The sequence below is a fragment of the Sinocyclocheilus anshuiensis genome, unplaced genomic scaffold (genome assembly GCF_001515605.1).
Source record: "Sinocyclocheilus anshuiensis isolate Anshui unplaced genomic scaffold, SAMN03320099.WGS_v1.1 scaffold85, whole genome shotgun sequence".
Lineage (NCBI taxonomy): Eukaryota > Metazoa > Chordata > Actinopteri > Cypriniformes > Cyprinidae > Sinocyclocheilus > Sinocyclocheilus anshuiensis.
In genome coordinates, this window is record NW_015536800.1 from 2,672,877 (window position 1) to 2,696,302 (window position 23,426).

General features: G+C 36.9%; 1 pseudogene; it reads left to right on the forward strand.

Annotated features, from left to right (window-relative positions):
- Positions 1-1,400: 1,400 nt before the first annotated feature.
- The window catches only part of LOC107656806 (EF-hand calcium-binding domain-containing protein 6-like), a 36,623-nt pseudogene continuing 14,597 nt past the window's right edge, over positions 1,401-23,426 (forward strand).

Below are 23,426 nucleotides of genomic sequence, written 5' to 3' on the forward strand. Positions count from 1 at the left end.
TTTTTTGTGATGCCATAAACCCTGGAGTAATATAACTTAAATGTGCTGATTCTATTGAACACAGGCATATCATATAATTTCATTCAAACTTACTGGCAATTGTTAGTTACTGCATTTGATTGGTTCCTGGTGTTTACATGAAAAACTGATCAAAAAACTACTTTGAGAACTAGGCCTATTCCACTTTTTCTGAACTCACCCTACATATTCTACCATAAATTTCACTTTGAGGTTAAGCGACCTCCACTCCCCCACGTGTGTCACCTGACATTGTCCGTAACACCCAAGGAACTTTTTTGGCAGCTATTTTTAAAGATACACTTATTTATAGTGACAAAGAAGCTTCGTTTATTATTTATTGTTATTATGTAGTCGTAATGCTTAGATGCTTGTTTATTAACGTTTTAAAATTACTGACTGGTAGGCCACCCAAATAGGCCTAGCCTATATAACATCTAATTTTGAAAGGTAATTATGTGTGTGGTCACACTTACAGTTTAATTATATATTCGTTTTTAATAATATGGACTGATTTGTGGCAACTTTACAGTTTGTGAGTAATATTGCTATTTCAATAATTATTTTATATTTATGTGTAACATGGGCATTGAATAGTGTTTAAATGTGTGTTCACTGCACAAACTCCTGTGTATTCTGATTGGAGTTTTAGATATTTGAATCCACTACCCCATCTTTTTCCCCCCTCTGTCTGTTAGTTAGGTCTGTTGCATGGCTACAGTGCAGCTGTATTCTCCTTGCGGTGTTTTGAATGTTACTACAAAACAAAGCAGGAGACACTTCTTTACAACACAATGGAGGTTTGATTGGGTGCCAGGCTGTAATAACACATCGGCTCAAATTTCAGAACAAAGCTATATAATTATCTTTCTCTCTCACTTGAAGCTGGAATATTATGCTAAGAAATTAATATGCATGCAAAAAACGGATTCCAAAACTTACTTGGAAAATAGTTTATTAATGTAATAATAATTCAAACAAACCTGCTCATTATTTAAAAGTGCTAACGTTTTCTTTTACGGATTGAGTTATGATCAATTACCTACATACACTCCAAACAAAACAAAACAAAACAAAAAAAGGCTAACTGATACTCTTGGTCTCGTGTACGAACAACACGCGCATTTAGATTTGCTCGTGCAATCTGCAACCCTAGGCGCGAGCGCTTGCTGTTGCTAAGGGCAACTTGGCTAGTCCGTAAAACAGTAAGCAGACGGTGTCTCTTTTAAAACTATTCAACACTTTTGACATTTAAGCTATTATAAAGCGCCTGAGCTCGATGCGTAATTTATCAAATTAAATCATCTTTCTTAGCGCATAAGGCACTTTGGAAAAGGGCTTCTCAGAAGAGTTGTGTTCAGACTTCAAACTCTTCAGTCAGGATGTCCACGGTGGCTTTTGTGCGGCTCCCGGCCATTCAGCACCCTTCATCGAGACTTGGAGATCCAGAGCTCATCTCTCTCCGGGGTTATTCCACAGACTGCGGCAGAGATCAGAGATGCTGGATGCCTCAGAGAGGAACCAGGCCTCAGTCTCCAGGAACAGAAAGCCTGGACTCTGCTTTTCGCAGTGAGAGCAGAAGAAGTGATATCAGTTCTCTGATGGAAAAAGGAAAAAGAGAAGGATTAGACATTCCAGAGCAAATCTCTGAGGCAGATGAAATCATCCAAGACCAGGATAAAGCCAGATTACCTGCCTTCCGTGAGTCACTTGCCTGACGTGTATGGAGCTCGTTGTAATAGTACGAAGGCGCTTCAACACCTAGAGCTGGTGATGATAATGTAATGGTAATGCTTTGTGCATTTATGGAGGTCTAATGTAAATCAGCTTTTCAGCACTAGAAACAGCGCCAGAGGATTGATAACTACTGACTGTGAAACATCTATAGGGTTAAGATGTGCCACCGAACTAATGTAGATCACGGCTGCTTTTTACATTTTACGCAATTCGAAATAAATTCCGTAAACGATTCTTTTAGCTAATTTAAAATACTTCGGGAAAAAAGATAGAAATGTACCTAAAGCATTTGCAGCCTTCGGTAGATTGTTGGCAAATTATGAGATTATTTCAGAATTCGAAACAACATAAATCAGTTTACAAAAGTACATTCAGTCTTTAAATTATTTTAGTGAAGTTCGTTGAAAAAAGTCAATCAGACATGACGGGAAAATACTTTTATGAATTCGTTCACTGTTTAAAAAAAATGCAAATATTACAAATAGACACAGATGCCGATTCCTGGATGAAAACTGCTTCTACTAGGCTACTTTTTTCAGTGTTCACGAGACTAAGGAAACAAAAATCCTTTGATTTTGGGATGTTTTTAAAGTTTACTGGTTCTTGCTACTTAACCAATTACTAAAGTGCCACGATTGCTCAGGTTTCCACGTTTTAGTCCACACGAGGGCGCTGTCTCATCAGGGGAATGAATTGTCTGGTGGTCAGTGAAACTTAAAGATCTTTCTTGCTCAGTCTCAGTAATATATTGTATAAATACTTATAATGCAGCATATATAATACCAGAAAACGAAGCATATTTTTAATTTACATAATATTTGCATATTTTCATGAAAATAACCAGGTTTGGAAAAATGTTGCTATTTACCTTGGTCACCCATTCCTAATGAGTGTATTTAATGCTGTAATTTGTCTGGTTTTTGTGCTTGATATAGGTCATAGGGCAGCATCAGAAAATTGCTCCATAAGCAGAGTCTCTCATACAACTTATTCCAGCACTGGGCCATGGATGACTGATCAAACAGATCAGGTACACAAATTTAAATCAGGAATGATATGTTTAAAATTATTGCACATAAAACACAATTGCAGCTTACTATTACATAGAGTAGCCTAAACATTTTTTTATTTTGACCACTTAATACATAAATATAATTAATTTTCATAATGAAATATCTGATCAAGTATACTTTATTTTAAATACTTAATTTATTTTAAATACTAATTTTATAATTTATTTTAAATACTAAATAGTTAGGTTTTATGCTATAAAAAAGAAAACAGATATATTGTTTATTAATAATAATTATTTAATCTGCATTTATTTGTTCAAAATGCTGTACTGTGCCGTAATATTGTGAAATATTATTACAATTTAACTATTTTCTATTTGAATATATATTAAAATATAATTTATTCCTGTGATGGTAAATCTGAATTTTTAGCAGCCATTACTCCAGTCAGTGTCAAAGGAATCATACTAATATGCTAATTTAGTGCTCAAGTAACATTTCTTATTATTATCAATGTTGAAAACAGTTCATAATTGTGAGGAAACCGTGATACACTTCCAATAATAATAATAATAATTATTATTATGCATGTATTCACGAAGGATGCATTAAATTGATTAAAAGTGAAACGCATTTAAAGACATTTATAATGTTAGAAAGGATTTCTATTTCAAATAAATGCAGTTTTTTCTTTGTTCATCAAAGAATACTGAAAAATATAGCACAGAAAACAGTTATTTTAAATTGTAATAATATTTAAAAAAATATTACTGGTTTTACTGTATATTTGATCAAATAAATGCAGCATTGGTAAGTGTAAGAGACTTCTTTCAAAAACCTAAAAAAAAAATCTGAATTATTCCAAATTTTGTATGTGGATTGAGGTGCATAGTTAAAGTGATGAGATAATTGATATTAGTGCTGAGGAAAAAAGTTCATCGTCATTTGTTTGCAGATGTTTCCTTGTTTAACAATTTATTTAATTAAATAAAATAATACCTTTTTTTTTATTCACATATGTTTTGGAGCACTGTGTACAAGTTTGCATAGCTTTCCATTCACATGTGGTTCCATGGAACATAATTCTGGATGCAGTGCATGAATGCAGGCATATTTTCAAGTATCCCCATGTGCTTTCCTCTCAGTGACGAAGTTGCTGTCCTGTGTTCCTCCTTTTGACATCAAAGTCTGGCATTATCCCATTGAGAAAGAGAGCTACTGCTCATGTAGAATAAAACATAAGAACTGATAAAATCTCAGCTGCAGCTCAGTGGTTAACACCGAGTTTACCCAGGAGAGATATTAGCAAAGAGAGATAAAGAGAAGGAGAAGGAGGGAGTACATGTGCAAATGATTCTGTGAGAGAGAAAGTCTTGCAAATCTGCAGGTGTCTGTCTTCTAGAGGGGGTGTTGTGTGTGATTAACCCTGCCAGTCTTATCCCTGGGGTCCTGTCTGTCTGACCGACTGAACCCAGCACACAGGCCCCCTCGACTCCGCCTGGTCACGAGAGCTGCCTTAGTCACACAGTGGGTGTACAAACACACACACACACACACACACGAGTCAGAGTGGGTGTATGGATAAACACATAACCCCTTCATCCCATCCCGTTCACAAAAGAAGCTCAAAATGCTGTCACTCATCATATTTAATACATTCAGTACTTTAAAATCTTTCAGTTACTGCAGTTTTTAAATGAATCTGCATGCTGCCCATAGGATGGAGATGATCTCTGTTATTATTACACAGTTTAGTTTAGAACAGATATTCTGTGATCAGTTTATGATTGTTCAGTTCATGTATCTCAGTCAAATTATATCTGCATAAATGTGAATGATATCCACAAAGGAACATGCAACATAGGAGTAACTAAATATGTGACCCTGGACCACTTAAGTCGCTGGGGTATATTTGTAGCAATAGCTAAAAATACATTGTATGGGTCAAAATTATTGATTTTTCTTTTATGCCAAATATCATTAGGATATTAAGTAAAGATCATGTTCCATGAAGATATTTTGTAAATTTCCTACTGTAAATATATTAAAACTTAATTTTTGATTAGTAATATGCATTGCTAAGAACTTCATTTGGACAACTTTAAAGGCGATTTTCTCAATATTTTGAATTTTTGCAACTTCAGATTCCAGATTTTCAAATATTTGTATCTCGGCCAGATATTGTCCTATCCTAACAAACCATACATCAATGGAAAGCTTATTTATTCAGCTTTCAGAAGTCGTATGAATCTCAATTTCGAAAAATTGACACTTATGACTGGTTTTGTGTTCCAGGGTCACATATATCTACAAAAAGACATAAATATTTTGGTCATTTGGTCAACTCATAAGGGTCAATCGTTTGGGAACTGGACTACATTTGTCATATGATTCTGATTTACTAAAACAACCAGCTCATTAAAGTCATTCGAGCAAACAATGAAAACAATGGCCTTGCTCAATTTTGAAAAGAACTGGCCAATTAGGAGTTCATTCAGGAGTTGATCTGGTTCATAATATTCTTTCATTGAAGAATCTTTCAATCCTGGTCATGCTGTGTTTTTGATTCACTAAAAAAAAAAAACACACATTCATTCAAACTCAGTTCTTTCATTCACGGCAGTTGATTTGCTGCAATATATATAATCTCCAGAAAAGTAAATACAAAACAAACTCATTTCAGTGTGTTAGGATTGCAAGTGAAAGTGTGTGTTTCTGGAAAGAACAATAATGTTGAGAATATTGAGTTTTGACCTCATCATTTTGTATAATGCATTATAAAAAAAGAAAGAAAAAAAATACAGAAAACAATATACCAATTTCACTCTTTCTTTTAAAGCTGGAAGTTGAGCTAAAACAGCGCATTCAAAATACAGGAGCTCATGCTCAAAATCTTGTTCAAGAATAATCACCCTGATGGCAAACCTCTGGTCAACAGGTGAAAACAGACACACACAGATGTAAATATCAGATTTTTTCTCATTGTCTTATAGTTTGTTGTTTTCCTAGATCTGCTTTACTTGAGATCCTTACAAATTTCCTAAGGAGGCCTGTCACAGCTAAACAGCTGAAAAACCTTCTATTTGGGTAAGTAATGACAATGATCTAACAATTCTTAAAATAAAAATGATGTTGTTGTACTTTAAAGGCCTGTCTAATTATTACTGTTTCAAGATCCATATGATTAAAAGATATAATGTCTCCCTCTGTGCAGTCTGTACCTCTCTGACCGAGTGCTTGTCAGTTTTGAGGAGTTTTATGGTGCCCTGAAAGACCCAGACGCCAATAAAAGTAACCCCGCAGGTCTTCTTACAATTCCTCAGACAATGGCCCTGCTGAGAGGACCTGCACGCAGCAGGTGAGATCTCTGCAGTCCTGACACACTATAGTTTTGCTCAAATTAATGGTTCAGTTAACTTGAGAGGAATGTCATATTGAATATGATATTCTTTGTTGTCATGAGGGAAAGTGGAGAATAAAATATCAAAATGTTTTATCAAAATATCAAAAGCTATTTCATAAACAATTATTTCAAATAACCTAATTAACAAAAATAAATAAATAATAGTATAAACACACTTTTCAAGAAAATCATTTCACAAAAAATGTTTCTTTTTATACAAAAGTTCCCGTCCTCAAATTTGACAGTCCCTTCCTTTTATCGCTGGTATCACTCCTCTTGTCAAGGCTGTCATTCTGAAATTGAGAGTGCTTTTAAAGGGGTCATGACATGGATTTTTTTTTTTATTATTTTAATATGTTCCCTGAGGTTTACTTATAATGTTAATAAAGTTTTTTTGCACAAAAAACCCAAATAAATATGTGAAAAAATTGTTATTTTCAAACCTCGTTCTGGCACTCAGTCTAAAATGACCTGTTTTAAGGGGCGGGTCCATTAAGACTTGTCGGGAATCGGACACTGTTATGATTGGCTAATGTCATTGTATAGGAAAGAGTATCAACACCCCCTTGCTATTGCATGTTGTTTTGAGTGTTTTGACAATATGATCATTTCCAGACAAAGCATTATGAAATCAATTACTTACAGTTTGAGATGCAGCTTCAGTCAGATCTGGGACCGCTTCATCTTTCAACAAATGTTTCTTTGTGAACTCTCTATGACACTGTGCCTCATTTACAAAACAAAATAGTCCAAACAATCCTCTGAAATTGAAAAATTAAAAATAAACTATCCACTTGTTCCTAACGCTGGGAACCTTCTGATATCTGTACAAAGATTGGTACAAAGACCTCATATATGCCAAAAGATCAAGGCAAATTTTATTTCTCATGTAATGACCCCTTTAATAGCTCTTTCGGCAAATTACATCGTCATGCCAGCAGGTGGCAGTATTTCAGTGACTCTCTGAATCATTGACTCAACCAATTCGTTCAAAAACCCTGATTCATTCAAAATATACATTCAGAAAACGCACTACTCTTGGACGTGCAATTCGGCTTTCGCTTTGATTGGAACTATTTTTGTTAGAGGAACAAAAATAGGCAAGAACAGGTCTAAAATACTCTGTGTTTAGTGTAAGTTATCTTATTTATTTAGCAGTTCAAGTTTTACAAGGTTTCTCTCTTGTACTGTTGTGTTTACTTTGTTTTGCACAAGGCCACCAATATTCAGAACAAAAGAAGGATTGCGACATATAGCCTGTATAGCGAAGTATTCTTAGACAAGATCTGGATCAGTGTTTTTACTTCCGTTTTTAGAATTCAAATAAAAGTTATGTTACTATGACCAAATTTAAATCATTTTAAGACTTATTGGGGGCCCACGTGATGTTTGCAGAGGTTCCGGCCCTCTCATTGAGAACCACTGATTTAGCATCATTTATAGATTCCACTTTGTTTGATATTTTGTATCTAATGCAATATTCAGGTATTTAAGTGTATTTGTAGACTTAATGTACACTTAATGATGATTATTGAAAAAAAGAAGTTATCACACAAACCGTGCTCTAGAAAGAGATAACGGTTCAGAAACAGAGACTGTGAACTGCTCACACTCAAAAGTTCACCAGCAGGGAACTCAGAGTGCATCTTGTGCCCAGGCTGGACAGAAAGCAAAAGGATGATCAGCAAAGCAGCTTACCGTTCTGGCGCCCCCTCCATTTCTCCCTCTCTGTACTACTGCAACTATTGTACTTAACTGTTTAAAGCATCAGTGTAATACAATGAGGTTGTAGAGGGAGTGTGCGAGAGTGTGAAAGTTTGGTTGGTGTGTGTGTGTGTGTCATACTGATTGCGTTAGACCTGGTCAGACCAAGACACACTCCAGCCGTGAGCAAAAAAATAAAAAAAAAGAAATCTCTGTGACTAATCTCACACATTTTCCCTCTCTTTCTTACAGACACATTGACTATGAGTGTCCAAGTGAGAGATGGGAAAGATAGGATGAAGGAAAGAAAAAAAAAGACTGAATAAAAAGACAGCAAGAGAGGGATAAAGATGAAAGAGCAACAGGAAAGAAGAGAAATGTGGCACACATAAAAATGTGCAAAAGGCAGATTTATGGGTCCAAAAGGGTTGAAAATAGAAAGAAAGGATAAGTGAAAGACACAAAGGGACATAATAAGGACAATCATATGTATGTGTGAGAGAGAGACAAAGAGAGGAGAAACAAAAACAGGACTTTTAAAAAATGTCTTGCTCCTAGTCTCACACCCCCACACACTCAGATAAGAAATAAATAAATAAATATATATATATATATTATAATTTATTTTGTTGGTAACAAAAGCGTAGAAAAATAAACCAAATAAGAAAAGTATAATAAACTATGTTCTACTATAAAAATTTTAAATGTTTAATATCTTCAAGTAAGCCATATTAAATAAATTAAATTGATTTTCAGTATGTCAGTATTTTGAATGTTTAAAATATGTCACACTGTCACAGCATACACTACAATTCTAAAATTTGGGCTCAGTAAGATGATGATGATAATGATTATCATTATTTATTAATTAATTACTTTTTATTTAAAAAAAAAAAAAAAAAGTATTCAGCAAGGACGCATGAAATTGATGAAAAGTGACAGTAAAGACATTTGTAATCTTACAAACGATTTCTATTTCAAATAAATGCTGTTCTTTTGAATTTTCAATTCATCAAGAATGTATTTTTTAAACGAAAAATGAGCTCCCGAATAGCTGTTTGCGATGATTGTGAAACCATTTCTCCTACTGTAGGTTTCTGGAGAGTGTAGAAGTTTTGTGCAAGTCAGACAATCTTACTGAAAGCTGGATTTCTGCCCCAGAGTTCAGAAATATTCTCAACAAACTCAAGCTTCACCTGAAAGATCCTGATTTTGAAAAATTATGGAAAAGGTTTGAATTGATTTATTTGTTTATTTATTTATTATTCATTTGATTAGTTCTGCCATCAAATCGCTTTATAGATTTTAGAATAAAATTGTAATAAAAAAATAAAAAAACTGTAATAAAAAATTCTCCATCTCTTTTAAACAGGTTAGATGTGGATGGACTTGGTGCAGTTAAGCAGACGATTTTTCTAAAGAAATTGGGATTGAGCAGAAGGACTGAACCAAACAATGAGAGAAACACTTCTATTACTGTTAAAGCTGAACACACCAAAGGTAAAGCTGATGATAATAGAATTTGTAGACTACCTAGTACTGTTTCATGAGCTGAATCATTATTATTTGTTATTATAAAGTATCCTCTGCTGTCAGTTTACAAAATAATCAATAATCAAATTTATCAACAGTAGTCAGTTAAAAAAACAAACTCTGCACTAGAACTGTTTGTGTCCAATCACTTTTATAATTAAAAGAAAACAGAAGTTAAATTATTATTGTACTAAAATTATAAATTGAAGTATAGATAAATAGTATTGATCGTCTCAGAAATAGAGGGACCAGTTTTGCACTGGTTTTGGAGAAACTAGCAGCTTTAGTTTGCTTTATTCTGATGTGTAGTTGAGCAACAGTCCCCCTATAGACCACCTATGTTTCGGCAGGGATCTTCTTCAGGGATTTAGCCTTTGCCTGGTTTAATATGAGCTCATCAGATGATGAAATTAATCAGAGACCTGTTATTAGAAAGTTTAAATAGTAATGTAATACACAATTTCCTGTCATACCTTCCTCTTTCCCTCAGCTCCTGGTAGGACACTCTCTATGGCGGAAGAGGAGCGCCACACATCTATCGCCATAGAGGCATGGTTGAAGGACAGATTCAGGGAAGGAGCTCAGAGAATGAAAACTGAGTTTGATAAACTGGATCCTGAGAACAGTGGAAAGGTAGCAAATGGCATCAGACTTCACAAACAGACTGGTACAAAAATGTTAGTCATATTGATTCATGTAAATATCCTGCATTCTGTTTGTAGGTGAGGGGTGCAGACTTTCTGCAGGTGTTGAGGAAGTTTGACCTGCATCTGAAGAGAGAGCACCTGGGTCTGTTTTTGTCTCGGTGTGGTCTGAAGCTAAAAAAGGGTTGTGTACAGTACTTGAACTTTCTGCGCACCTTCCAGGACAGAAGTTCAGATGGCATTACTCACAAGATCATTTCCAACCCAAAACACAGGTCAGATTTACATCATAGCAATATCCTAATAATATATATTCATATGGAGCTTTGATCCCTCCAGGTTCCAAACACCTGCAAAAATATGCTTAATCAGTGGCAAGAGAGGGCGTTCCTAATATTTCCATAGGGGCATAGATATAAATTAACAGTCCATATTCAAGTGGATCAATACAGACATATGCCAGTTGTCTTATTCGGATTTCTAGAAACAAGAATTTTGAATTCATTGGAATATGACAATCACTTTGCTGAATTTACATGACATACATCATTCAATTGTAATCTAAATTTAATATCAGAATATTTATCAGAATTTTGCATGTAAACAAGGAGAATACTTCACCTTTGTACACTACTATTCAAATGTTTGGGGTAAGTAAGATTTTATTTTTGAAAGAAATTAATAGTTATATTCATCAAAGATTTATTAAATGAATCCAATTTACAATGCTACAAACAATTTCTATTTTAATCTATTTAATTTCTGTTTATTCCTCTTTTTATTCATATCAATCAATCAATCAATGTCAGTTTCCCCAAAAATATTAAGCAGTACAAATTTTTCAACATTGATAATAACAAGAAATGTCACATGAGTGTCAGACTCTAGTTCATGTTTTGTGTATGTTTTGCTCCCCATGTGACTCCAATGCCCTTATATGGTCCTTCCTGTTCCTGTCCTTGTTTGTGTGTATTCGTCTCCAGCTGTGTTTATTAGTTTGTTCCCAGGTGTTCTCCATTGGTCCTGTGTATTTAAAGTGTGTTCCAGTTCTTGTTCTTTGTCAGCCGTTGAACGTCATCCTGTCGTCCTGATGTGTCGAGTCCTGTGATCCCCAGCCTTTGTTAATAAAACCCTTTTGATTTATTCTACTCCGTGTCTCCTCGCTCCTTCGTTCCTCGTGTGTGTAACGTGACAGAACGGCTGACCAAGACAGTAAGCGGCGTTCCTTCTCCCGTGTTTTGTTTTCGTGTTTGAACAGTCTTTTGTTTTCCTTTTTCTCCCCTGTTTGTCTCCGCGGTACGAAGACCGCCCTTCTGTGAAGCGTGCCGGCCGCGCCGTTGTCTAGCCTGCCAGCCGGGGTTTTCTCCAGCCCACTGGCCACGCCGATGTCAAGCCCGCCAGCCGGGGCTATCTCCAGCCCGCTGGCCTCACCGAAGACAAGCCTACCGGCCGCCCAGATGTCGGCTTGCCAGCCGCGCCGAGTCAAGTTCGCTGGCCATTCCTATGGCAAGCCTGTTGCACGTTCAGATGGCAAACCCGCCGGCAGTTCATATGGCAAGCCCGCCAGCCGGGGCTATCTCCAGCCCGCTGGCCACGCATATGGCAAGCCCGCCGGATATTAAAATGGCAAGCCCGCAGGACGTTCAGCACTCTCACCCACCGAACACGCCTTTTCCCCCCGATCCAGAAGAGGAAACTAGGGGTGAGGAGAAGGGTGTCAGCTCCTACCCCAGAGCTCGCTCCAGTGTCGGCTCCAGCCCCAAAGCTCGCACCAGTGTTGGCCCAGAACACACCTTTTCCCCCCGATCCAGAAGAGGAAACTAGGGGTGAGGAGAAGGGTGTCAGCTCCTACCCCAGAGCTCGCTCCAGTGTCGGCCCAGGCCCCAGAGTTCGCGCCAGTGTGGGCCCAGACCACGCCTGTTCCCCCCGATCCAGAAGAGGAAATTAGGGGTGAGGATAAGGGTGTCGGCTTCAGCCCCAGAGTTCGTTCCAGTGTCAGCCCAGGCCCCAGAGCAAAGCCCACGGAGGGCTCCAGATCCCCCGCCGAGCCAAGGAAGGGCTCCCGATCCCCAGTTCAGCCCAGGAAGGGCTCCCGATCCCCCGTCGAGCCTAGGAAGGGCTCCCGATCCCCAGTTCCACCCAGGAAGGGCTCCCGATCCCCAGTTAAGCCCAGGGTGGGCTCCAGATCCCCAGTTAAGCCCAGGGAGGGCTCCAGATCCCCAGTTAAGCCCAGGGAGGGCCCCAGTCCCCTGTCATGGCCCACGGAGGGCCTCGGAACCTGTAAGCGTCCCCAAGTATTTTTTGGGGGGGGGGGTAGTAAGGCTCCAGCCGTAGAGGCCGAGGCGGGGGCTGAGGCCGCGGCCTGGGAGGCTGCTCTGCTATGGCCTCCTGAACTGCCTACACCACCATGTCCTCCTGAGGTCCCTACTCCGCCATGGCCCCCTGTGTTCCCTACCCCGTCACGACCTCCTGTGTTCCCTACTCCGCCATGGTGCCCAGAGCTGACAGATCCACCTACTCCTAGAGGTCTCCAGAGGGCCCACCCCCCTCCCTATTGGATGTTGTGTGGCGTGAGGACACGCCTTCCGGAGGGGGGAGTAATATCAGACTCTGGTTCATGTGTTGTGTGTGTTTTGCTCCCCATGTGACTCCAATGCCCTTATATGGTCCTTCCTGTTCCTGTCCTCATTTGTGTGTATTCGTCTCCAGCTGTGTTTATTAGTTTGTTCCCAGGTGTTCTCCATTGGTCCTGTGTATTTAAAGTGTGTTCCAGTTCTTGTTCTTTGTCAGCCGTTGAACGTCGTCCTGATGTGTCGAGTCCTGTGATCCCCAGCCTTTGTTAATAAAACCCTTTTGATTTATTCTACTCCGTGTCTCCTCGCTCCTTCGTTCCTCGTGTGTGTAACGTGACAATGAGCACCAAATCAGCATTTTAGAACAATTTTTAAAGGCTTGTGTGACACTGAAGCCTGGAGTAATGATGCTGAAAATTCAGCTTTGGCATCACAGCAATAAATTGCATTTGTTTAATATATTAAAATATAAAACAGTTATTTTAAATTGTAAAAATATTTCACAATATTACTGTTTTTATTGTATTTTTGATCAAATAATAAATAAAACTACACAAATATATATAAAATATAAAATGTATGCTAAAATATATATTTATATTATGATAAAATATAAATAAAACATTTTTTAAAAATCTTACCCCAGACTTTTAAACGTTAATGTATTTTTTAACAAGATGGTATAGAATTTTGTTAGCGGCCACTACAAATAATTATTAGCTAATTGCTATTGGCCATAATTGTAAAACTGACATTGTGTGTGTGTGTGACAGTGAGAGGGAAATGGTGACTAGTTTGCGCAGTCAGATAGAAGGGGCTGAGAGACTCGCTGAGGAGCTGAGACAGGAGAATGAACACTTGAGACGACAGAGAGAGAAGGAGGAGGAGGAGAGAATCCAGCTGGAGAGAGAGAGACAGAAACGGTATGCTTGTCCATCAATCACCGTTTAACATTATGCAGAATTCATTTAGGATGTGCGTGTCATTAGAGCCCTGTTCAGTCATGCTCATCATGCCATATTCTGCTGGTAAATAACTCTGATAAGGTTTATTTGTAAATCAGCATGGAGACAGAGATGCTAGAGACCACTCAGCTGTGCGAGAGAGAGACTCGTACCCGTCTGGAGATGCACAGCCTGCAGGGAGCGCTAGAGAGAGAGAAGCTGGACAGAGCACGAGCTGAGCAAGAGGCCGCAGACACTAAAGATTCCTTACTCAAGGTAAACTGATAGAGTGGAGAGAGGCGTGATTGCCACAAATCATTCTCACAATTTCAGCAAAACCTAGCCACTTATATACACTACTGCTCAAAAGTTTGGGGTCGGTATGGTAAGAACAGTCATAATGTTAAATATTACTACAATATTTCATACTGATTTGCTCAAACGTTTCTTATTATCAATGCTGAAAACAGTTGTGCAGCTTAATATTTTAGTAGAAACTGTGATACTTTTTTTTAGGATTCTTTGATGAATAGAAAGTTCAAAAGAACGGCATTTATTTGACATAAATAAATGTTTTGTAATATTATAAATGTTTTTACTGTCACTTTTGATCAATTCAATGCGTCATTGTTGAATAAAAGTATTTATTTCTAAAAAAAAAAAAAAAAAAATCTTACTACCCCCTGACACTGAAGCCTGGAGTAATGATGCTGAAAATTCAGCTTTGGCATCACAGCAATAAATTGCATTTGTTTAATATATTAAAATATAAAACAGTTATTTTAAATTGTAAAAATATTTCACAATATTACTGTTTTTATTGTATTTTTGATCAAATAATATCTATAGAATTAAGTGTATATTGTGGGATTTCATCTAGATTAAGAAACTGAATATTACCATGTAAAAAATTGATTCTGATGAGTGTAGATAATTATGTTCTGTCATCAGTAACAGTGCAGTATGAAAACAGAAACTCTGAGTCTTTTCTGTGCTTACACAGAGCCCAAATTACACAGAAGCATCCAGAGAAAGTGAACTTTAAGCCTTGTAGTCAAACGCTTTCAATTTCTAACAAGCTTACGGCCCATAGTTCTCCCCTGCCCTGGGTCACACAGCACACAGGGATCAGTAAACAGCTACTGAACACTAGGCCTAAACTGACTGTGTTTGGTTTGATTGGGGTGGTCCACAGCTTAAAGGATTGGCGGATGAATAAAATGGGGCAGGCAAACAGTTGCAATGTATAGAACCTTTCACCATGGTGACAAAATACAGTGGCCCCAAAAAGTATTAGGATACTAAAGCCACTCTTTACAATCTATTAATTTTATTGCAGAAGATAATAAACAAAATATTAGATCAAATGCAATTTGTAAACAAAAGATGGTTTTGAAAAAGAACTTTACTCCAAACTAACTTCACTTTATATTTTTCGAAGTATTTTCTTAATCAACTCTGACTCAGAGTTGTTCGTAGTTCATGTTTGAACCTTAATCGTTTTTATATTCTTCAGAAAAAAAAGTGTTTTAAAAAAATTTTTAATTTTCTGCAGGTTTCATTCTGATGAGAACCTCAGTTGTGTTTCCTCTCTAAGTGCCATAGAGGCCAAATTAACTCGCCTGTTTCAGTCAGAGTACCTCTCACTCCTCCAGACCTTTCAGTGAGTACAATCCCATTCTCTCTCTCCATCTCTCTTTCTCCCCTTTTCTCCTTGTGAACAAGACCCCATTAACACCCTCTAAATTGAGAACAGGTATCTTTTCTCTCTCTTTTAACACACAAGATGTTTCACTAAATTTTGGGTCGAAGGTTGGCACTTTTTTGGTCTATTTAATTATAACTTTGCACTGTTACTAAGAACCTCATCACAGAAACCCTTCTGCTCAAATGAGTTTCCATTTGAACCCTTTAAACTCCAGATCCTCTAACCAGAAGCATCTCTCTTGAGTTTGAAAAGCATATGTCTTACCTTCAGCTTATGCGTTTAGAAAATGCTTTAATGCTATTTGAAAAGTAAATGTAATTTCATTTACAAATATATGTGTGTTTCTCTGCATGTGTGTATTTGTATAGGAACATTGACAAGCTTAATAAAGGGACCGTTAGTAAAGAAGAATTCCGAGCTGCTATGGAGAGCAGGTATACTATTTCTATCTCTAATTAAGCTACATGATTATTGTAGGCATGCAGAAGTTGTTTTTCTCAATTGTTGTGACAGAAATTGCACATTCACATGGTCTAATCGAGTCTTACTTTCAGAATATTTGTTTTAAAAATTCTGTCATCATCAGTACTCTCATTTGGTGACATTAAAATAACGAAAATAGTCTTTATCAAAGTGTTAAAGCTGACATTTTTCACACAATGAAAAATTAATGTTGATTAATTTCAGATAAAACATGATATATAATTTATGTGTTTGGTTAGGATTGCTTGGTAAAACAATACCACTAGACCAGTGGTTCTCAACCTATTTGACTCTAATTCCCACCACAATATTTGAAGCTCCCCCCAAAATATTTCTGTTACTTCTGTTGTAACAACAAAGCTGCTCATTTATAAACATTTTTATTTACAGCAACTAGATATTATAAATAATTCAAATCCATAATTCCAGAAGTTTTGAGAATAGTGTTCTTTAGCATTCATGCTTTTTTATAACACATGAATTTAAATGACTTTTCTAGTTGTTTGTGGTTACATTTTTTTCATAAATAGCTATGTCTACCTGATAAAATATTTTAGAGTTTGACGTAACTTGAAAAACATAATCCTCATTAATTAATTATAAACATTTCCATGACTTTTTAATTTTTAATTTTTATTTTTTTGACTTCGTAGAAATCACACTTTTACAAATCCCTCATATATCCAGGTTTTCAAGACTGTGAGAATCCTGTTCCAAGGATTTGTTGTTGAGGCATCCAATTAAATTAAGCAATACAATGTCAGCTTACATTTTAATTTTTAGGTGTTTTAACTTATCTTTATTTATATTACATCATTCGAAGCCATCTTGCAGCCCCCTTGAAAGTTTGAAAAGCCCCCATTTTGGGCTCTGGCCCCCTGTTTGAGAACCACTGACTGTACTACACTCTTAAGAAAAATGGTTCTAAACAGTACCAGAAAAGGGTTCTTCAGCTTGTAACAATATCAGAACCCTTTGTTAGTGCTAAATAGAACCTTTTTTATAGGATTCCATAAAGAACCATGCTTTGAAAATGCTATATAGGACCTTATTGGTGTTATAAATAACCTTTTTAATCATAGTTTTTCATTCATATTAGTATGTTAATATCATTAATATTAGTATTATTTGTATACATTATTTATTATGATTGTTTTTTACCCCTCTATCTGCCTGGTTTTATAATATCTTGAAGTGTCTATTAGGGTTTTACATAAAATCAACAACAGCAACGTGTCAATTAGGTACTTTTTTTAATGACGTGAAATTGTAGCAAACATGACAGTGTTCTAACAACAGTTAATAGCAGAATACATTAATGAATGACAATGGACATTGATCATAAATAAATGCTTAAAGAAATAAAACAAAATAGAACATAAAATAGTGTATTGAAGACCAAGCTCCAGTGAAATATCTTCTCAATCCTCTATGATGCCTTTAAGTTAATCATTATCTGTATTTTGGTGTGATTGAATGGAAGTTTCTCTCTGCAGATGATGAGGTTGTAGGATGTGACAGCATCTGAAATGCACAATTGAGTTTAGATATACAGTTTATCTCCTTTCATTTGTTTATGTGAAAAAAATTGTTTATGAATGCCAAAAGTAGTATGTGAGCACTTCACAATGTTAAAAGGAAAAAGTAATATAAAGTCAAAGGATAGCTGGGTGTGTTTATGCATAAACCCTAGTAATAAAAAATATCTAACAAAATGGACCATAAATTCAATATCTTTGTTACTTACTTAGTGAAGAAGAGGAGAGTATCCTTAACTTAACAGAGCTGGTCACACTTACATGTTCGCTTAAACTAAAAAGAGAAAAGACGTAGGAAACCAATTAGCATTTGAAAGTTATAATTTATAGACATTTTAAGAAAGAAATTATTTACCTGTTGAGAGTGTGTTGACAGTCTGTGTAGTTGGATGGCTGAGCTCCAGAAAATCAGTAATGAGGCTTCTTAGAGTGTAGCCTCGGTTAAGGTTTTACAGTAAAACAACAACAACAGCAGCATATTGTGTGAATTATGTTTTTATTGACATGCAAAATTGTCAGTGCTCTTAACAACAGTTATTAGCTGAATACATTAATGAATGACGAATGACATTGAACATGAATAAATACATAAAGAAGTAAAACACAAAATAAGAACAAAAAATAGATGTGATGAAGACCAACTTTCAGTGAAACAATCAATCCAATCCATATGATGCCTTTAAGTCTATCATTTTGGTGTGATTAAGTGGCGATTTTTCTCTGCAGATGATGAGGTTGTAGGATGTGATACATCTGAAATACACAATTGAGTTAGAGTTGCAGTGTGTCCATGTGTTTGTGTCAAAACAATTATGTTTATGAAGGCCAAAAGCAAAAATGGACAGAATGTGAGCCCTTCACAATCTTAAAAGAAAAAAAAGTGATATAAAGTCATAGGATAGTTTCATATTTTTTTGTGACTGTGTATGTTTATACATAAAGCCAAGTAATAATAATAAAAAAAATCTAACAATATGAATGATAAATTCATTGTCTCTTTTACTTACTTAGTGGAGAAGAGGAGAGAAGTTTCCACAGCTTAGCAGAGCTGCACACACTTATATGTGACCAAAAACAAAAAAAAACAAAAAAAGATAAGAACATGTTTGTTTGGAAACCTGTTACATTTTTAAAGTTAAATTTGTATTTAAATTTTAAGAATGAAATCATTTACCTGTTGAGAGTGTGTTGACAGTCTGTGTAGTTGGATCACTGAACTCCAGAAAATCAGTAATGAGGTGCTTTGTCAGTTACAGATTTGAAAAACAAAAGGGTGGGAATAAAGAACGCTACCCTCTAACACAAAGAACCATTTCAGCATAAAAGGGTTCTTCAGAATGCTATGGTTCTAAATAAAACCATTACTGCATGTAAAGAACCTTTAAAGAACCATATTTTTTAGACTGACATCTGCATATGATGAAGTACTAAGTATTTTTCTTTGGTCGCGTCTTATCTTGCCTACTGCAAGTAAACCAGGACTGTGACTGGTGACCCCTCAAGAAAGACCCTGCCTTATCTGGGTCTAAATGGAGTGATAACCTAATTTAGTCATATTATGAAAGTTTTAAACTCCCTGTCTTTTCTCTCTGTCCTTTAAAACACATTTACCTCACCATAATCCACTTTGTTTGAGTATGTAGTATTGTAGTCAGTGTGGACCGTGTCTGTCTGTTCTGAAGGACAATCTCACATTTTTATTCATAATCTTTGATAAGTTAATTTGTCTTTATCTGTGTTTTCTGGAGCGAGTGAAGGTTGTAGTTTGTGAGTGAATTTTTGAGGGTGTGCATACGTGTATGTAAAGTCTAATCCCTTGATTGACTAACCACTGTGTGTCCAGCTCTGTGCGATGGAGGGGGCAGTTGACCTTATGACCTCTTGACTCCGCAGTGTGCGAGAGGGTCAATGAGTGGCGTATGCTTAAGGCCTGCTGGACTGGCCGGCCCTGATGAGTGGACTCTCGGCTGTGGTGACATCAGTGATCTCGTGCTGACCTTCCCCTGACCTTCTCCACAGGTTTGGCCTAGAGATTTCCGACCCTCAGTTTGAGCAGCTGTTGGACAGGCTCCCTCTTGACCGCCACGGAAATGTGCAGTACCCGATCTTCATGGCAACCTTTGACACCAGGTACAGACCCTTTTGACCGGTCAGGTCAGCATTTGTTGTATCACTGTTCACTGCACGCTAGCTTTGGATTTGTTGAATGTTATTTCATGCTGCAGAAATGAATTAGCATAGAAGTAGTACCACATAAATATTACAAATGCAATTGACTAAGAAGGATTTGACTAATAGTCTCCATTGTTATTAACTTTCAAGCTAAAAAGAGTCTTCTTCACATTTTTATAGGGTCTTGCAATCTATTTCAGAGATTTCGAATAATATTTGACACGGTAGTGCTCAAAAAAAGTGAAAGTGACGTGACATGTGGCCAAGTATGGTGACCCATACTCGGAATTAGTGCTCTGCATTTATCCCATCCAAAGTGCACACACACAGCAGTGAACACACACACACCTGGAGCAGTGGGCAGCCATTTTTTTGCTGCGGCACCCGGGGAGCAGTTGGGGGTTCGGTGCCTTGCTCAAGGGCACCTCAGTCATGGTATTGAAGGTGGGAGAGAGCGCTGTACATTCACTCCCCCCACCTACAATCCCTGCCGGTACGAGACTTGAACCCGCAACCTTTTGGGTTACGAGTCCGACTCTCTAACCATTAGGCCACGACTTCCCCAATGACTGATGGGGAAATAATAAGGAATTTGGAATTGCATGAACCATAGTTTAATTTGTTTATTTAGATATTTCAATTCATGACCATCCATTTCTGAAAATAGTCTCCAACTAAAAGGCACTGAATAGAAATTGTATATACTGAACTTTTTTTTTTTTCCTTTGATATAATTCTATATATAACATAATTCATGCTGAACATAGGCATGCCACATTTACGTTTCTATGTTTAACCTTTAAAGGTGACATATCATGAAAATCTGACTTTTACAGGTTTTAAGTGCTATAATCAGGTCCCTGGTGCATCTACCAACCAAGGAAACGTGAAAAAGATTAACCCAGTAACTTTGTTTTGGTAAGCCTTTTTCTGCAAGCATCTGAGAAAACGAGCGCGTCTGATTTCGCTCCCTTGGTGACGTGGCAAAGGGATCTCATTATAATATTACCGCCCCTTAATCTGTAAGTTTCCACCCATGGCGCCGTCATTTTGATTTCGCAAGCGACAACAGTGTACCAGCTCTAATGCCATGGCGAAAGTTTGAGCAAAACATACTAACTGTTCTGCCTTTGTCTGCACAGACGAGCACAGAACACTATTTAGATCTAAAATAAACATGCAATTTATTTCCCAGCAGTATACCTTCACAGACATAACCGACTGTTTTTGTAACTCGTGTGTTTTTAATGTAAACTTGTGTATGAATGAGAACTTAGTATAGTACTCACATGCTGTGACAGGCGCTTTCTGTCTTAGTGTTTCGGATGTGTGCTCTCAGAAAACCGTATATCAGAAGTTTAAACTCATATGGTTAAAACCGCATGATTTCAGCGCGATAAACATGATAATCAGAACTATAACAGATGTTTTTAGGAGGTCCGAGCTGTAATGGCGCAGCTCTATTCTGAAAAAGGGGGTGGGGAGCAGCAGCTCATTTGCATTTAAAGAAGCAGGCCCGAAAAACAGCGCGTTTCTGCTTCCACTCAAAATGATCTGTTGAGTATTTTGAGCTGAAACTTCACAGACACATTCTGGGGACACCAGAGACTTATATTACATATTGTAAAAAGGGGCATAATATGTCTCCTTTAAATAGTTAAATCACAATTTAACTGATGATTTTATTGTCTAGCCAAATACTGAAAATCTAAGAGAAAATATAATTATGTGAAAATATAAATTTAAGAGACAGCAAAAAGTAACGCAACTTTTCTTTCGCAAAATGTTCTTATGCACTATTATTACTAACCAGTTTTTACTAAGTTTAAAATGTTTTAGAACATTTTCAATCTGATCAGCACACAATACAAGCCATCATTTAAATGAAAAGCATTTTAATTAAATTGTATATAACTCTTAAGTAAGGTATTATTTGTGTGTGTGTGTGTGTGTGTGTGTGTGTGTGTGTGTGTGTGTGTGTGTTTATATATATAGATCTGTGTGTGTGTGTTTGTAAATATAGCTACAACAGTTTGCGTCATTTGTATTCAGGATGAGGGAAGAGATTAGGTCTATAGTGACATCATGCTTCAGGGTGACTCTTTTCTTTACTTTGTATTTTTGTCACTGTGTTTGACTGGTAGGATGCCACAGAAAGAAATACGTTAGCCTAAAAATAAATAATGTTTAGGTTTATATAACAGTTTTATATATGTGTACAAGTGTATGCGTAACACTGGTTAACTTATATGATTGAAGCTAATTTGCAAAAATAATCATCCTAGAATTTAACAAGCTTACAAGTTTGTAAGTCAGTCAGATTTACATTTCAGTTAATATTTTAACTTAAAGTATTTTCTTGAGAGTTACCCTGGCATAAAGAATTTTCATTTCATTTATCAAACAATTGCCGAATCGACAGAACTTGTAAGATATCGTAATAACTAAACTTTGATTTAAACACAATGTTTTGAACTCAAACTGATGCTGCTGAAAACAGCGGTGAACCAGTGACGAAGTAAATGCAGCATGTGGAACAAGGAACAAGTACATAGAGAAATAAGAGAATAACCAAATATGGTATGTATTTGTTGCAACGAGCTTATCACTTTATGTGTTTGTGTGAAGATGCTTAAAAATGGTTGGATATGAGGATTAGGTTCTGACCACCCTGGGGGACCCATGTGAACTCCCCTAACCACCTAATGAATGACCAACAATAACCAACGCAATGTAAACGTTTCTTAAATAGAACAGGGTAATGAATTTTAATCTGCTAGAGTAGCAGCTCTGAGACATGCGGTTTTAGTGTGTGTGTGTGTGTGTGTTTCTAGGGTGTGTGCACGCATCAAATGGGGGTAGGGTATAAGCTTAGCTGCTCATTTTATTTTCTCTCTCAGTGTGTGTAGGGGATAAAGACCTAGAAAACCAGCCTGGCTTAGTTGACAGGTGACAAGGGTTATACTGAATGGGGATTTTGTAATACTAACAGTGGGGAAAAAGCCCATGCACCAAGGGACCTCCTGAATAGAGAGAAAGAAAACTTTAGAACTTCTATACTCACGGAGAACAGTGAGAAAGGCCTACCATGCCCCGCCAATGACAGCTACAAACTCTCGCTCTCTCCCTCTTGCTCTCCCTCTGTCCCATGAGAAATGCTAAATCATTCATGCTAAAGCGGCCTGATCCCAGTGTCACTAGTTCCTGTGTGGCATTTCCTCTGTTTGGGTGAAACTTTGACATGTTAGTCAAACAGAGCTTTAGCTGTCAACGTTCAGACCTCACCAGATTACCATCGCTCACATCCCGCTCCAACTTTCTTCTGAGTTTAATCACATTATTGTACCTTATATTGGACATTTAATAGCAACAATATAAAATAAATACATTTGTGTTCATGTGTGTAGTTTGAAATCATATGTTTTTTATACATAGATCCAGGTTATTTGTTACTAGACCTCTGAAATGTCAGATTTTGCTGATAACTTGAAGTTTTTATCAGCCAGATGTTAGGAAGAGCAGGAGCCAGATGATGAAATTATGTTTAAAATAAGCAGAATTTATCGAATTTTAAAGGGGTCATATGACGTTGCTAAAAAGAACATTATGTTGTGTATTTGGTGTAATGCAATGTGTTTATGCGGTTTAAGGTTCAAAAAACACATTGTTTTTCACATAATGTACATTATTGTTTCTCCTCTATGCCCCGCCTTTCTGAAACGCGTCGATTTTTACAAAGCTCATCGTTCTGAAAAGCGAGGTGTACGCTAATTGGCCAGCTATCCAGTGCGTTGTGATTGGCTGAATACCTCAAGCGTGTGACGGAAATGTTACGCCCCTTACCATACTGTGATGCCCTGTCACGGAGCGATGAGACAACACCAATAAAACCCATTACAAACGAAGCATTTGTTGCATCCAGTGGGGACATAATTACTGATTATAATGACTTATAC